General features: G+C 40.4%; 1 long non-coding RNA gene across 1 annotated transcript in view; it reads left to right on the top strand.

Moving 5' to 3' along the window:
• The first annotated feature begins 5,276 nt into the window (after positions 1 to 5,276).
• The window catches only part of LOC140254522 (uncharacterized), a 39,751-nt gene continuing 26,779 nt past the window's right edge, over positions 5,277 to 18,248 (top strand). Inside the window, exon 1 of the long non-coding RNA XR_011904247.1 lies at positions 5,277 to 5,334. This is a non-coding gene — a long non-coding RNA (uncharacterized lncRNA). The remainder of the gene's footprint in view (positions 5,335 to 18,248) is intronic.

The raw sequence follows: 18,248 nt of genomic DNA, 5'->3' as shown, positions 1-18,248 counted from the left end.
ATTAAGTCTATGTTATGAAAGGGCAGATCATTAGCAGAGCTTGTGCCATGCTGATAGAAAGAAAATGTGTGAGAGGTGGAAGTGGATGGGCAATAGAGTAACGTTTTTGGCTTATTTTTTCATTATCTAAACATCAGAAAAAAAATTAAGTGTTTAATTAACTATTTGCTCTGAATTTAACAACTTTCCCTTAGTTCATTTGCTTAAGTGTAGCAGCAATCAAGAACACATTAGCTAATGTTGAAGCTCAGCAAGGGAAGAGGCTAGAGGCAGGTGCTGGGGTCAGTGTGTGGAGAATCAAGTGACCATCAGTCTCCTCCTGTTTTAATTTGCCTGCAGGAGCTTCCCAGAGTCAAGGTGGCACAGCTGGAGCCACCAGTCATTTCCAGTTGGAGCTATGAGGATTTTTATGAATACATCCAGCTGGAAAAGGTCTGCAGTTGAGGAAGTGCGCACTGATGACTGGAATACTGCGCTGTCCCGTGAGTTTGTTCCCTTTGCTGTGTGCTCCATCCCTTATCAACTAGTATGAGAAGGAGATTATGGCACCAAACAGGAATCATGTGGGCTTGAGTTGAATTAATTCTCTTCCCTACACTCCCTTGAACAAATGAAGATTTGAAAAGCAACATGAAAGTATGTTTTTAGATTTTCAGAAGTTCAAAATCCCCCCAACTATAGACACTAAAATAAGTAGTGAAGAAGATACAAAAGGGGATATGTTACCAGGTAAAGACAAGCACATTTATTGAAAAGAAAATGTTAGAGATCTGCAGGCAGGGAAGTGCCTTGATTTACGGTTTACCTTACCTACAGCAGTTACAGCTTGGTTATTTTCAAAGGTGGTTTTGTTGCTGTGTTTGTTTGATTTTGTTTTATACTCGGACACGCTGATTGATGATCTCTCTGTTGCATCTCAATGGTGACTGCGTATTTTTGTGAGCATTGTGGGCAATTAAGGTTTCCCCACTCAGCTGAAACTGTCTTGAGCTCCTTTGGTTAGGGATAAGGGTTGTCTCTGTGTGTTATCTTCAGGTGTGTTCCTACCATGATGAAATATTGCTTGTGGAGTATTTTAGAAGTGTTAGAAGAAGGAACGGAAATATTCCAGTTTGCCTTCACTGTGACCGTGATTCATAGCTAGTTGCACAGGCAGATGTCAATGTAGTAAACTGGGATGAACTCAGCATTCTGTATTTTCATACAGTTCTCTCCCTTGTGAAGTTCTGTGCCAAGTATCAATTCACTCTAACAATTTATAGCTTTCCATTTAGGGACTAATTCATCCTTGGTTTGGAAAGCAACCCAAAGCAATATCCAAGAGTGTGTGTGACTGCTGGGAATCAGCAGGAAGAGAATCAGGAAAAGTGTCCCACACCCAAAAAAAAGAATTGCAGCGCAGGAGTTGAAAGATTGAAGTTACTGCATTTCAGTGCGTAAGCAGACCTCAGAGGCAAAAACTTCTTCTTTTCATTTCCTTCTCTCCCTCTTGGATAGTTGTTATATTTCAGTAAAAGCATGTTTAATGTTGGCCAGTTAAACTTGCCAGCACTCAGCACTTAACAGGTCTTTTCTCCCATTCCTCCCTCCCTTATTTTTCTTCCCTTTTTTCTTTCTTTCATTTTTCTTTAATTTTTTTCTTTTTTTTCTTTTTTTTTTTTTTTCCCCCACAGAGAAGTATTTATTGATAATAATAAACTTTTCAACCTAAGGAGCTCTTTTTGAGTTAAAAGGGATGGTAGAAGGATTCATTAAGAATAAATATGAGCTTGATTTTTGATTTTTCAGATATTTTAACCTGAACCAATTTTCTTTTAGTCCCTGGGGTGTTTTAAATCAGTCGCCAAAGGTACCTGCTTCTTTCACTTGCTTGCAGTGGCAAGCACAAGTAACTGCAAGAAAAACCGACATCAGGCATTGCTTTCTGGTGATGTAAGAGAAAGGAAAGGGTATACAGTATCTTCAAAATGCCCCCCCTTTAAAAGCACAGTGAGAGTTCACAAACGTTTACTGAACTCAAGCCATGATAACATGACCACTTGAACCTGCAGGCTCAGATGAGCTGGTGGGACATGATGTATTTGCAATTATCTGGAAGCCCCATCCTTGGAGACACTCAAGGTCAGGCTGAATCAGGCTCTGAGCAACCTGATGGAGCTGTAGGTGTTCCTGTTCATCGCAGGGAGTTGGACCAAATGACCTTTAAGGTTCTCTTCCAACTCAAAAAATTCTATGATCTAATCATCTAGTCTGCTCCTTTACCCCACCGCAGGATTCACTATTCCTGAAACTCTAGCAGCTCTTGCCAGTTTTTGCAGGAATATTGTAGGGTTATATCTATGTGAAGCTGGCTGTCAGCATCACGGAGAAACACCTGCTGTTCTCAAACCAGGAGGTTTAAAAAAAAAAAAAAAAAAAAAGTACACTTATTTATTAACTGTAATGCTGTAGAGGTGAGATTTATAGAGTGGGCAGTTGTGAAATCCTCTTTGATTTCAAAGGAAAAAAGATATAGAGAGCTTCAGTGTTCAGTCATGTTGTTGATATGCTCCTGTCTGAAGAAGCCTTCATGCTTTTTTCTAATTTGTCACCCAAAAGCCCCCCACCTGGCTATCATAAATGTCTGGAAGAGGGAAGCTAGGGGTGTGATCCTCTCTGCAGTGATGCCAACAGCAGACTCCAAGATACTGTGTTATCACAAACTCAGACAAATGCTAAAATTGTGTATAGCAAGGATGCTTAGTGCCATTCTCTAAAGTTTTCTTTATTTCTCCGTTTGGCATAGATTGATAAAGTTCCACACTGCAATATAATGTGGTCATTGGAAAGCTGCTGGAAACCTTTTGGGAAGCATAGATTCTTCTCCCTCCGGTGCTGCTGCTGGCACAAAACCACCATTTTCTTTAGAGCAGCATTGGCTAAACAGGGTTGGTAAATGCTGTGCTTATCAGCCTGGAGGGAATCTCCTGCTCACTGGCTTATAAAGCACGTTAAAAGCTTTAACAGGCTTTATGTGAAGATTAGGGAAAATGTGTGAGTTGGGTTCTTTTTGGGTCATCCTTCCATATGTGGGTTGCTGCTATACAGGGAATAGGTAGCCAAGGAGATGTACCTCCAAAAGGAGTATACAGCCCCATTTCTGATTCAAACTAATGTTTAAATCCCTTTGATCCCAGCTCAGGCAGCCTGGGAGGAACGAAGGGTTCATTGGGACATCAGAAATTACCGTTCTTGTCTCCTGGATGACAAGAATCTCTGTTTATAGCAACACTCAGGATAGCAAACTAACAAGGACAACATTTTTACGGGGTAGTTTAGAGTCTCAGTCAAAAATAATGGACCATAATGTACCAAACTGCCCATCGGTTCAAATGGAGGGCTGGCAGTAAAAGTGCTTTCCAGTGTCCTGCTAACATCAGACCTGCACACTAATAACCCTATAAAAAAGAAACATTTAATACTGAACATTCATAGGCTAGTTGAACAAAGGCCTTAACCAGCCCCTGAGAAAGTCAGTGGAAAATTTTCCCTCGATATCAGCAAGCTTTGAATCTTCAGCTGCGTCCCATTTTATCAAGAAGATAGTATGCAGAATTTGATCGCAGCAACAGATGCCATTTTCAGCAAGGGAAACAGTTTTTTTTCTATTGCCTCCAAGGTGCCAGGCCATAAAAATAAGCAACTTTTTACACGAAAGCTGTAACATCATTTAAAGTGGAAGGACTCCTCTGTTTCAGCTATGGTAAATGGTTACCTGCCACTAGAATAGGAAAGCATTAAAACTGAAGTCTCCCAGCTTTTTTCCTTAATTCTACCTCAGTGTCATGATACAGCTCAGAGGAAGAAAAGTGTTCTTTCTGCTCCAGGTCACACAAGGTTTGATTTGATGAAACAGAGCTGTGGCAGATGAAGTCAACACCATGTTTCAGTGGTGTCTCTCAGAGATCCCTTCTGAGAAATCTTGTATCTGCTCCCTTTGGGCAGATCCTTACCTAGATTTTATTCTGTCAAAGCCTACTATGGAGAACTAAGTCTAATGCAGTTCTTCCTGCTGTATCTCCTTGCTCTGTGTTACGAGCTAAATAATGATGGCATGTCTTCCAAAGCCTGAGCATTTGTTCTCATTCTGCAAGGGACTCAGATAACTGTGAGTAACTGCTGTGTCATGAAAACAGCAGCTGTATTCTTAAAGAACACATGAGTGTCAGGGACTTTTACCAAGCATAATGTTTGAGATCTGTAGGTCCGATACAGCATATTGCTGCTTTTAATAGTGAATGAGTTGCTTGATCTAGCGCTTTGCAGCAGGCCCCTACAAGCATATCGGAAAATCAGTGTAGCTCTTGAAGGCTGCATTGTGCACCTCCATTTTCTTTCTTTAGCAGAAGCTGAACCTTTCATTTCATCCATCACCAGAAGAGAGAACTTCACAACATTGCTGCCTATTACTCTCTAATACAAGTCTTTGGAAGCTTCTGGGTGCAGAGACCGCTTTTAGCACACTATTACTGCCTGTGACTAGAGGTAGCCCTAACTAAGCAGGCTTTCTGGTAGGGGATGGAAAGAAATCCACAATGGAACCAATTTTTATTTTCTTATAATGGAGATTACAGAAGGTTGGAGCTGGCTCCTGAATGGGATTCTGAGCATTATTATAATATATATTGTTGATGGAAAGAGGACTCTCACATCAGAGTCTCCTAGCTTGTAGATTAAAGCAGAGGGCTGAATTGGCACATTTAGCCTTTGCCCATGTTGCTCATGTGACACTGCCTGTTCAGGTTAATGTAAAGTCCTGCCAGTGGTTTGATAGAGTCATCTTCTAGGTTTAGGTGTACGTGTCCTGCTAAGGATGCTGGAAAGCTCAGGATGCCCTATACTCCCATGGAGTATAATCCCTTTGGGACCTACCAGAATCTATGATCTAAAGCTTTGCTGCCCAAACTGGTGGTGACTCTCGTCTAGCAGTCAGCCTCATCTTCCAGAAAGTCCTCAGGTATTTTCAGAGGACAGACTAGATTTGTGACATTGCACTTGGGCCTTCTACTTTGGAAGGTGCCTTTCAAATGAATTACTTCTACTCTACTATATAGGTAATCACGGCCTCAACCTCTGATTAACCAGCTGAGGCAAGTGTCGGGTCAGCTGTGGGAGCACAGGTGAAGGTAATTCAGCTGTGCTCCTGGAAGGGGTGGAAGCCTGACTCCAGCTCTCCTTGACTTCATTTAAGGGCTGACCACCATGACAGCAGCATCTCTGTTGGAGATTGCTACTTCGTGGAGATTGGGTGACCAGCCTCAGCATTTTCCAGCTAGACTGAAGGCATAAACATTGGTGAGTTTTCCCTATAGATAACCTTTATTGCTATTGCTACCGTTCTTGTATTATTTCCTACCTTACACTACTCAACCCTGAAGCAATGGTATTAGAGTGGGGTTAGACCAGTGACAATGAAAGAACGTTAATTATAGCCACTGAAAATGATGGTTGTTATTCACTGAGTGGTGCCTGTGAGTTTTATTCAGTGTTTATTGTCGTCATTTTATTGTACAGGCCTAATTCTCCCCTATGCTTATTTAGGACTGGAGGGTGTAAATTTCAGATGGAGCACAAGCTTCCCAATATTTGTAGTGTAATCTGAGGATGAAAAATACAGTCTAACTGCAAAAATAGTGAGAATGTTGCTTGGATGACATAATGCTGGTAAAGATGTTTAAATCTTAATGTCTCACTTTTACAAAAGGTGTTTTTTCTTTTTCATTTTCTTTTATTTTCTTTCTTTTTATTTCTTGGCTTTGAAACACCCATATGAGTTTTATTCAGTGTTTCATAGTGAACAGGAGCTCTCCAGGGAGGGAAGCCTCAGCACGCTTGGTGTATATTTCAGACACAGATGGCAGCTTTATAGTGTAGAGTTTGTGTGCAAAGATATTGGAAAGACAATCAAAACATCCCATGAACTCAAACACATTTAAACAAAACCAGATGAAAATCAAAGGAACAATTTCTTGGGAATGTGCAGGGTACTAATGAATATTATAGATCAAAGAGCTAAGTGTATATTCTCCCTGTGTTTGGCAGATTTTGCCTGCCAGACTTACAGTCATTATTAATTGCAGCTGAGAGAGTAGTCCAAGTAGTCCAAAGAAATAGTGGCACAATTTTCAGAGTTCCCAATACTGACTTGTGCCCACATATTGTAGTTGTAGGTGGATAATAGCACCAAATAGCGGAACTTTGCAGTTTTAGCTGGATGTATCCAATTCTAATGCAGAGAAAATGAAGGATAAGTAGCTTGCAGAATTCAACAGCAACAACTCCTGTGCCTTCAGAGATGTGCATAATAAGGATTACATAGGTTGCTACCAGAGTGCAGTGCTGGAGATGGAATCATGCTATGACAATCTACGCTAGATGGGAAGATGGACTGTAACAGAAAGAAATGCTATTCTCCACAAGCACCACATTTTTATGCCACTCTTTTCTCCCCTTTTTATGGACATGGACAAAAATTGGTATTTAAGATTTTTGTTTTGTTTTTTTTGTGTTTAAACCAAGAATTCATTTTTTGTATCTAAGCAAACCCACTATTTTACTACTTAAAGATTTCAGAATTTAGTATTTTCTCTGTATTAGCTATGAACCACCATGTGAGAGAATTAAAATTGCCCTAGTCTCCTGTTTCCTAAGCCAGCAATGCTTTGGCTTTTACTAGAGCTTGGTGTCTAAAAGCAAAATAATAGGACCATCTCTACGTCTGCTCATTCTGCATTCACCTGCTCAGTATTCAGATGTTGTGAGCAAAGAGCTACTTACTTAGCAAGAAGAGTTAGCACATAGTTATTCTCAGGATAGGCTGGTAGCAGCTCTCTTCTCTGGTAGAACAGGAGGGTCTCTTCTAGTATGTGTTTTTGGATAGGACAGGAGACACCCTGTCATATATCTCTGCTAGGTTTCACTTTGTTAAAACTTCACCCTCTCCCAGCATCTCTGTTTTTCTGTGTTTCTGTGAAAGATAATTAGCCTTCAACTGATAACAACCCCATTACAGAAACAACAAGCCTTCTGAAGGGAGGCAAGAACAGCTCCAGCCCTGCCAGGCAAGGAAGAGCAAATCTCAGGGTTTCTTTCCAGATTTCCCCTCCCACCATGTGGCATCCTGCTGCTACCTCCAGCTTTATCCTCTCTTCCTTTCCCTCAAGAGGTTCGATTGCTTTCATCTTTGCATTTACAGATCTTTCAATGACCTGTCACAACATGAGCTCCCAGCAGCAATAGGAAAAACGCTGATTTAGGTTGGAGGTGGTTGAAAGCTCACTCCTTTTATTCTTCTTTCCAAATCCTGTTAAAAAGAAGGAGTAAGAGGACCTCCTGGGTCTTCCAAAACCCAGCTCTTTGCAGGTGTGTACTACAGACTAGCTCATATGTATTGATTTTATCAAGTATCCTGTTGATTGCCAGTGCTTTTTTTTGCATAAGAAATGGCAGGAATACTGCTGTCCTTGACCAAGCCATGTGGTTAAGATATCAAGGAGTGGTGTTGAACTCATTTTCAACTAGGTATGGTTTCAAATACAGATGTTCCCAAGGTCTGCAAACCTAAAATCAGGTTGTGTTGATACATGCATCATATCTTTTTCTATCATCCTTCGGTTATTTGGACTTGGTATACAGAGTGCTAAGAGTAATAATTCACTCTAACATTCAAAGACCCACAGAGGTGAATAAGAATGATGTGCTATGTGAAGAGTGGCAGCTGCAAAAATCACCCCAGCTTATGTTCTTCCGTTTGTATTCACGCAGAACAGAAACCCCCTAAAGAGCCTCCCAAGTGAAGCACAGAAGTCCTTTCTTATTCACTTACCTATAGAGAAGTCCCAGTATGTAGGTTCCTAAAAGTGTTACACCTCACAAAGGAAATGTGCCTGAGCATTTACCATGTATTGCCCATCAGGCTGCATTCCTAGCCCAGCAAACACTTTGTTTGGGGTTGCAAAATGCTTAGAGTGCTTTATGTCTGAGGCGTGGTGCAAATTTAGCACAGTTAACGTGCAGCAGTGAGCACTTCATTCAGGAAAGGCATCGATTGCAGTATTCCTTTAAGCAAGATTGATCTGGGGCGTGTAGGAAAGCTGCTTGGCTAAAGAATTTTAAAATACAGCAGCCTGTGTGAACACAAAGAGAATAACAGAAGGTGTCAGTGATGAGCTGCTAACATGAAGGGTGAAAATACAGTTCTCTTAACCCTGTGAAAATGGGCAGGGGGTGGGGAGAAAAGCATAATCTTGTCATATTTTCAGTGCACAAACCAAGCGATAGGGGCAAAATCTGTCAATGCATTAATAGCAACAATTATGATAATGAATTGGTGAGCAAAAAAAAAAAAGTCACAATTATCATTTCAAAGCATTAGCAATGACTTCAATTTTATTTATTTTTCTAGAAAATGGCCTGCAAATAAAGTGTTGATGGAATGGAAAATACGTGTTGTCACAGCACATCAAAGTAGACCATTACAACTTCTTCCTTTCCTTTCCTCTTCAAAATAGATCAGTTCCAATTCTTTTCCAAAGAAAGCAGGGTTTGTTTTGAAAAGAGAAATATTCAGTGGATAGGATTTCCAGCTGTCTTTAAAAAAATCAGAAAGCCTATGGAGATGATAATCACTGCATTGTTGCTAGGGGTGAAAAGAGTGGAGGTGAAGGGCATTAAATACTCTGTCTGTTCGATCACACCTAGTTATGCTGACAAGTTCTGTGAACTTATCTTTAGGAAAATGTTGATACGTGCACTTCTGGCAGCATCCTGGGCTTCAGCTCCAGCTGTCCAGACACTGCAGGACTCACGTTCACTTCTGAATTCTTCACAATTATACCTTGATTAACATGGCATGAAGAAAAGTCTCTGAAGAGCAATGCATGTAATATGCTATTTCTTTCCTGGCTACTCCATAACCAGCTGAAACTAATGGGAGGTTTCCTGCTGATTTCAATGGGCTCTGTAACTGGCCCATAGAGGTGTGGCATACATAGTAATGGTGGTGTTAGAAGGACTGGCAGAAGAAAAACAACTTTAGCTAAAGGTATGTGAGTTGGGTAACTTCATTGGGCAGGAGAGTTATGAAGCAGTAATAGAGAGGTGTTGCTGACGTGTAAATTGTAAATCTACTACTTTGCTGTGGGGGCCCTGTCTTATACTGTATATTAACTTACATTGTTTGATTTGCAAATAGACAGACAGAGACAAGTAACTTATTTTGGGCATGCTGCTATTCAATTTGCATAGCAAATAGAGCCTGAGATGTGCATGAAAAATTCCCTGGACAACTGTATGCAGGTTGTTTAAAACCTTGCTTCTGCTGTGAGACATGCAGGTGGCTGAGTGTCATCTCAAGGAATGCATGACATTTACAACATTCATTTTAGAGGTGTTTGCTCAGAAGATAATATCCTACGATTGCTTTGGAACTTGCAAATCAATCCCTCACCTTTAAGAATTTATGACACAAAATTTTTGTGACTGCAGAGCAAATCTGGCAGGGAATCACTTGATGTCTAAGGCTGTAGAAATTGCATTCACCAAATCAGAATCATTTCAGTTGGAAGGAGCCCTTGAAGGCCATGTGGTCCAACTCCCCTGCAATGAACAGGGACACTTAGAGCTCCATCAGGTGCTCAGAGCCCCTCTGGCCTGACCTTGAGTATCTCCAGGGACTGAGCAACCACCAGCTCTCTGGGCAACCCGTGCCAGTGCCTAACCACCCTTATTGTAAGAAAACCTCTTCCTTATACCCAACCTAAATCTCGTCTCTTTTAGTTTGAAACCATTTCCCCTTGTCCTATTACAGTGAGTCCTGCTATAGAGTCTGTCCCCTTCTATTAGCTTCATGTTATTCTTTGGTCCACAGAGGTTGCACAGCCCTTTGCATGAACATCATCATTTCTTCAGTGTTCAAAACATATTCTTCTGTACCTGTTGCTTGAAATGGTTCAGCTGAAGTACATCAGTGTTTGACAGATGTGAGGTGGATCTCAAGGATGAGCATCATTAATCATCAAGCAAGCCAGGTGTCTAGAATAAGCCGCTTTGTAGGCAAAAAGGAAACATGAACCATTGCAGGGAGTAAAAGAGATGCAAGTACCAGAGTTAAGTTGTAGGAGGGAGGTGTGAAGTATAGAATCCAGGAGACATTATAGGTAATAACATCCACATCAACCTTGACATCTCTGGTTTGGGTGAATTCTCAGCAGAAGGATTTCATTCATTCATCCCTTTATCATTTTATTAAGCATTCCCATTTTCCTTCTCTGTGACTTGATTCAAGCAAACAGCAGCACCAGAAGTGTGTGGGGGAAAATGTGCAGCATCTGTCTTTAAAGTGACCTGCTTCTCTTTTTAGTCAACTTCTATGCCATATCCAGGCTTTGGAGTTGCCCTCCTGGATAATGTAAAACAACACTAACTGGGCTATTTATATCACTGCAAAGTGACTACATGATGGGATAATTAGCAGTGCTATATCTGCTGGAGTCAACGATAACACTAACGCATTTTCATGTAAAGCAACACAAACAACAGTGCCTGCAGGTTAAACAGTACCTGAGCAGCTGATACGACTCCTGCACTGTTATTTCCAGGAGGCAATATCTACCAGCTTCATTCATGCATGAGGCACAGCTGTAATGCTGGTTTTATTACCACTTGCAGTACTTGCCCTCTATGTAGGTAAATGATTTTTGCAAGTGAGTTTGCTTTAGGCAAGCGTGAGTATTCAAGATATATCTTGCAAACAACTTAAGTTGTGCAGATTTGGAGTTCTGATTGCTAAAATGTGACCCTCAGATGAAAAAGTCTGCTCTGTTCATCATTCAGTTTCACAGTGTTACTCCTGGGTGGAGTTCAAGAGCTTGTGCTGTCCTTTGGTTTACATATCGCTGCAGGAAACATAGCTGGTCTTGACTTGAAGCCATAGAAGTATAAGCATGATCCTGTAAGCTTGTATTAAGGTAAATAAGAAAGATTCTAGTTTAGCTGATGAAAGCCTTGGCTTCTTTTAATATTAGTACAGACATAAAGAACAAGAACCTGTTAGGCTCTATTTCAGTGTATGTCAGTGGTTAATCATACTCATTTAAAAATATTTAATATGAATTTGCTCAATTTCAGTTTCCATAAATTGGCTGTTAAGTTTTTTCTGCAAGATTAAAGGACCATTTTGTGTATGTTATTTTCCCCTTGGGAAGGTTACTAATACGCTAATCATGGCTGTCTCAAGTCTTCTTTGAGATAACATCAAATTGTCTCTCTGTAAATATTTTTCTCCATCCCTTGAGCTGTGTTTGTGTCTCCTCCCTGCACACCCTGTAGTTTTTCAACATCCTCTTTAAAATGTCAACATCAGAACTGGCCATGTCATTCCAGTATGAAGGAAGTGTGCCAGCATCAGGTAAATATTGCCAGGCAGGAAACTGAAGTCATTGCTCTCCTTCTCTTCAGTGCTTGCCTCATCCAAGGAATGAGTTTGTTCACCCATTTTATCACTCTTTCAAAGTACATTGAGTTGTTCCTTTGTTATGAGCTATAAATATTACTCACTGTTCACTAGGGTTCTGTTCCTCAATTTAGATCAATAGTGCTGTGTTTCCTTTGGTTAAGATGCACTTTGTTTGGATGGACAGAACTTTTGAAACAAAACCTGTAATTGCCCTTATTGACCATTATTCATCATATTCCTCTCTGAGGAATAATTCTGTATTTACCTTTAGCTCACCTGTATATATGCCATAGGAAGGTGCCTATTCGGACTCCACTACCCAGGCTTGTAGTGCCCTAAATTCTAATGTAGATTTGTTTTGTATTTCACAGAAAGATCAGGAAAGTCCTGTTTAACCTTGCCAAAGAATAGCATTATGATTTTGAAAAGAAACTGGAGAGTGACGTGTAGGTGAAACATTCTGTCAATGTTCCAGTGCTGTCAGCTAGTGTGAATTATGCTGCCTCCATGACTAGAATTTATCCTTTCTCCAGCTTGCAGCTGCTTTGTGTTAGCAGAGGTTTCTGCCACCAATTTGTCTGGATTCCATAAAAAAGTTCACCTAAGCTGTGAAAAACTTTGGGCTCAAGTCAGTTAGGTATCCATCAGGTCTTTGCCTGGCAAATTATCCTAGTTCTGTCCAATGAGCTCTGACACAACAATTCATTATCTGAAGAGGAGAATGGCTTTTCACAAAGTGGTAGCCAAATATCTATTTTTTTAATATGAAGGTTACACATGAATCCAGTTCTAAAAACCCTCTAGTGGTCTATAATAACAAGAAGATTAAAATGCTGTCTCTTGCATCGAAGTCCAAGACTGCACAGTAATATCTTATTGAACAAAGCTGCTGCCACAGACAGTGTCTTGCTGATGATTATGCAGAGCACAAGCATCAAGCTTTTAAAAGAGTTGTTTAACAGAAACTGAGAACAATAAGAAAGATATCTAAAGAGTGTTACTTACCAGCTAACTTACTCTCATGTTATTTGAAAATGCTGCTGTGGCTTTCCTCCTATAGGACAGGGCACATCACTGGAGTGCTCTCAAACAACTCAGATGTGTGCTGAAGCTTTACCTGGAGCTCTAACACAGTAGACCTTTTTTTTAGGTAACATTTACCTTCTTAAAAAGTTACACACATTCCCTACAATGGCAGTCAGCTAATTTCTTCTAGAGTTTAGTGGGATGTTAGTATGAGGAAGATGAAAGAGATTTATTGCCCTCAACCAACTGGAGACAAAGTAAGCTAGAGAAAATCTCACTACATAAAGAATCAGACTCAGTATTGACCAGTGATAAGCAGCTGTTCTAATAGTAATAAATAATTAAACAAATAGGATCTGGCTACAGATAAGATGGTATGGCAACAAGAAAGCATGGTAGGGAGGTACTGTGCTTGTTTCTATGAAGGCCAGAGTGTATGAGCTGTGCTGGGTGTAATTCATGTCTTAATGAGCACAGCTGGCACAACGCATTGAGGAGATGGATGAGGCAGCGTTGGACTAGGTTATCTTAGAGGTCTTTTCCAACCTTAATTACTGTATGATTCTATTCTATGAGATCTCCCTGAGAAGTAGCCATTGCACCACATGAGGTATGTGAGGAGGCAGGAGCAGGGAGGTAGAAGTTACACCTCTAAGCACGCTGTTTTTCCAGCCTTACACAGAAGAGCCATGTAGCACCATACAGAAATATAGATCCACTATCCTAATTCGGAGTATATTGTTCTATGAGAAGTTATTTTTAGCTTCCCTTCACTGAAAATCATTGCATTTTCCATTGCAGTTTTTCCTCCTTCAAACTTTTCTCAGTGTTTCATCTCTGGTACAAACCTATTCTGAAACTCAAGTGACAAACACTATTTTGCACATCTCTAGCCAAATTGGACCAACTGAAAAAATGAAATATAAAAGTATCTCCCCAGCTGTGGCTATTTACAGAATAGGAGAGGGTTACTTTTGTAGTGGAAGGCAGTACAGAAAGTTAACTACCCCGAGTTGCTGTATTAGATTGCAAGTTGTAGGTAACTGTTAGGATTCATGCTTCCTGGATAATAGCAACATTTTTGAGAATGAAGCCCAGGGTGCAGAGACAGAGTCAGTGTCAAGAAGCAGTGTATGCTGGGAAGCTGAAGTCATTGATAGAATGCTCCTGGTCACTGAAATCTAAAATAGCTTTGGCAGAATGCAGGTTCAGGCTGAAATGAGTTTGAGGCATGTAATGGTGAAGTGCTATTGTCAGGCTTAGTAGCAATACATAAATAAAGTCTTTGTTATTGGCCTCGGTGGGAAGTAAATACAGGCTTTCTGAGATACCTCAAATGCATAGGTCTACCTCTTAAAGGCATCTCTGTTCAATTTTCTGTTAGGTCTGAAGGATCTTACTATTTATTTCTTACTGTAGAACAGTTACTGATAGGAAGACTGCTTCTGTGGATCAGTTCAACTCTGACTTCAGAAACTTTAATCAACTGAGGGGTCTTCAGGCTGGTTTTGTTCTCAGTTATCTCTGTGGAAATTGAGTAGCCTTATCTAAAGCAGTCGATTGTCTAACAGCAGAGTGCTGGGCAGTGTATGCTCTATGTAACTTGGTCTTCCAAATAACCTTCCTTGTATTGCTTTAAATCACAGCACTCCCTCTCAAAGAGTATCTGAAATCACTTCCTTGCAGAAACAAAGGAGTAGCAAAACTCAGTGTATTCTTGTTTTCTATTTCACTCAGCCCTGTGCTTAATTAAAAGTGGGGAAAAATAAACCTAATATTAAAAAATCAATAAAACTACTTTTGTGAACATTGGGCTTTCACTCTCAATTCACAGACAGGTGAGAAGAAACTTGTTCTTCCTGTTATGCTTTAGATTTAAGAGTGATGTAGTTCCTCTGAAAAGTGCTTGCATTATGGATGATGGTAGAACAAACTATTTTCCATTCCTAACCTTCTTGTCTGTGCAGTATGTCTTAACATCTTTACTTGCTTGACATAATTTATGGCTGCCAAATAAACAGGATTAGCCATTCTAATCACTATAGATCCAGCAGCCAGTTCCCAAATCTCTGAGAATTCTGAGTCAGTGAACTATATGGTATGTAGCCTTTTAACATTAATAAGCAATTTTAATGTTGTTGGCTCCTTAACTGCTTTTTTTCTTTTTTTTAATTGATGACTTTTCAGTAGTTGCTGAAAGTAATTACATGTATGAAATCCATATTCTTTCTTTTCTGTTCTGATTTATTACCATTACTTTTGATGCTGCTGACTGCAGAAAATGGGAGAAAACTGCATTTTCAAGGACTCATTAAGGTTGGAAAGACTAAGTCAAACTATCAACCCATCCCCACCATGCCCAGTGACCATGTCCCTTAGTGCCACATCTCCACAGTTCTTGAACATCTCCAGGAACAGTGACCTCACCACCTCCCTGGGCAGCCTGTGCCTCACCACTTCTTCTGAGAAGAAATTTGTCCTAATATCTTAATATGCTATTTTCTTAAGACAGACTCTCTCGGTTATGTCTAGATCTTGTGCAAAAGGTGTAAAAATCAGTTAAAAGTTATTTCTTTAGTCCTTTGAGACATTAAAATGTAGAACTTGATTAATTTTTTTTTGCCCTCAGTCTGAATATTCCTGTGAGTTAACTCACTGTGGACAGGCCCTTAAGAGCAAGGCATTGTCAGTAAGTTTTCCTTTTCAAACAAGCAGAAAAACTTATTTAAAGTACTTTCCATCACTGAAAGCATTTTCCCCTTCATAAACCTTGAAGTGCTACAGCAATGCTGGAGCTGTCTGCATACAGAATCTTGCCTGTCACTTATGTAAAACTCAAATTTCATATATCAAGGGCTTGTGTGAAAATTGCTTTGAGTGTTAATTGCCCAAATGATTCAGCTTTATAAGAGCCTCTCTTATGTACTCAAGTATGTCTCATAGCAAACTGAGTGCCAAGCTCCAATAGTGAGTCAGCTGTGCTCTGCTCCCAGATGTTTGAAGAAGATAATTCTTGCCCATCATTTCAGCCTCCTTCCTAAAATGCTGAGAAATTTGTTTAATGAAGTCATTAATGCACAATAATGGATCTCTCTTTTTTTTTTTTTTTTCTTTTTAAAAAAATACTCTGTCTTGAATGCATGCAAGTTTGCCTTGGCTCATAATTACAGTAGCACATTGTCAGATTAACTGTGCTGGGGTGATAAAACAAAAGCCATCAGTTCTGCAAAATTAAGGCTCTGCCAACATCATTTAGAAAGGATCAGATCCCTTTGTCGTTTGTTTGTTGTTGTTCGGGTCATTCTGATTTTCCATTTTACCTATTGCTGCATGAATTTTTGCTAGAAACTTAATGAAAATATGCCCAGTCTTAAGTCTTGGACTCTGAACTATTTGTTCAGATCTCCAATTTTGCACATTTTTGTATCAGATCCTTGACCAATCTACATTAGTCAGTTCTCTTTTAAGTCAAAGTGGTGATGCTGCTGTCAGGAGATCTGTATAATTGGTACCAGCTGCCTTTGGGCTGAGCTGAAGCCCTGGATTCAGCACCAACAAAACAGTTACTGCTCAGGTTTTACTGTCAGCACACAAATGCAGAGAATTCCAAGGAGGGAATTTCTGTCTAAATGACTCATTTGTCAGAAGAGATTTTTCTCATGCTATGTAGTAAATGGGTTTGAACAACAAGGAATTGGTAACAGGTTAATTCAGTCAGTCTTCCGGGCCTGGCAGCTTTTGAATCACAAGGATGGGAAGCTATAATAAAGAAGGGGACACGCTCTTTAGCAAGGTCTGTTATGATGAGACATGGAGAAATGCTTTCAAATATAAAACAGGAGATTTAGAGTGGATATAAGGAAGAAGGTTTTTTACAGTAAGGTTGGTGAAGCATTGACACATGTTGTCCAGAGAGCTGGTGGATACCCCATCCCTGGAGACAGTCAAGGTTAGGCTGGAAAGGGCTCTGAGAATCTGATTGAGCTGTAGGTGTCTGTTCACTGTAGGGTATAGGAATAGGTGACATTTAAGGGTCCCTTCCAACTGAAAGGATTCTATAAATCTTGCTGTATTTACATAGCACAGGTGCTAGGATAGATGGACTCATTTTCCACAGCTCCTGAGATAGGAGAGATGAGATCCTGAGAGATCTCATCTGCCTTCCCCAGTCCATGTGTTTGCCCACCAACACAGCATTTCTAGCCCACAGGGTGTCCTGGTCTCACAGCGTGTGATCCAGCTGCTTTTGCAAGTTATGCTCAGCATCTGTAGCCTTTCAGCCACTGCTAAAGTAATTTCAAAGTCCATTTTCCCTGGTTCAGTCAGAGGTGATAAGACCCTCATGGAATTATTTTGTCTGTAGCGAATGGCCCTTGCAAGCTTCAGGCAGATGTTGATGCAGAGATTACTGAGATTGCATGCAGATTTGAGAGATGTGAGGCAGCGGAGCTGCTGGTGGTAATGGTGGGAGGGAGCAGCTGCTCTGAAACACAGCCACAACAAACAGTGCAAATATGGGTGGTCAGAGAAACTCTGGATACCTCTCCTATTCTGTAAGCATCTGTATTTGCTGGTATCCCTATCAAAAGGATACCTCCAAAATTAGGACATACCTAAGTATACAAATCATTCCTTGATCTTGTTCCCCTTGGGGTTAAGAGGCATACCAGTGCAAAACTTAACATTCTAATGTGGGCCTAGTAAAAGACTTTAAGAAAAATGATTTGTACTGGTATCTTGTCCTGCTAGCTGCAACACGAAATACTAGTTTGCAAGGTTGTTTTAATGAGGTATTGTCAGACAGGTTATGCTGTTCAGAGTGCTGCCACAGCACCCACTGACTGCTAAGGGATGTGACAAGCATGGCTGACTCCTTCAGCTGCTCCATCCCTGGGCTGCTCCTCATCTGACCACTGGGGTCCAGCCCCTTTCCAAGGGATGCAGGGTCTCTGCCCAGGCTGGGGAACACAGCTGTCTCTCAGCATTTTGCTTATTGTTCCCTCTTCTTTACTTCTTATCATACAGAAATCCTCACTTAGACACCTTACTTGAATCAACATTCCCATCTTCCATCTGTTTCCATATCAATTAGTACAGCTGACCAGACTGGGTCCTTGTCTCTTTACTCCCTTTCTTATTATCTATTGTTGCATTGGAAAAGATCATCGACCAGGTGCCGTCAAAATTGCTGGTGCTTTCCTTCTACGTAGTCTTAGACTGATGAGACAAGTGAGTGTAATGTTCTGCGCACCAACAGCTCTGGAACAGAAAGCTATATAACTTTGGAAGGATCGCTTTATTTTACTCTATCAGGAATTTCATCAGCTAAGCTATAATATTGCTGTTTAGAAAGAAAAAAAAAAAAAAAAAAGAGAGAGAGAAAAAGAAAGAGGAAAAGAAGGAGAAAGAAAAACATGCGCTTTAATAGACTCTCACTTCAAATGTGGGCACTCAATAGCGTTGCTCATAATGACAAATGGAGTTCCTCACTCCTGCTTTCCCAGCTCCTTGTAAACCTTGATGGCCTTTTTTGTCTGGGAATGCCAGTCTGGCCAAATCATCCTGGAAAACTCTCATCAAACACTTAGGCTGGCAGCTCTTGTGCCCCATACAAGTGTCTTTAATTAGCAGAACATGAGAAATCTCGACAACCCCAATTTTCTTTAAGACAGTAGATCTTGTGGCTTCAAGTGTTTACCAGATGATGCCTTTAATATGTTTTTTCCTC

Source organism: Excalfactoria chinensis, chromosome 7 (genome assembly GCF_039878825.1).
Source record: "Excalfactoria chinensis isolate bCotChi1 chromosome 7, bCotChi1.hap2, whole genome shotgun sequence".
NCBI lineage: Eukaryota > Metazoa > Chordata > Aves > Galliformes > Phasianidae > Excalfactoria > Excalfactoria chinensis.
This window is presented reverse-complemented; position numbering and strand designations above follow the sequence as displayed.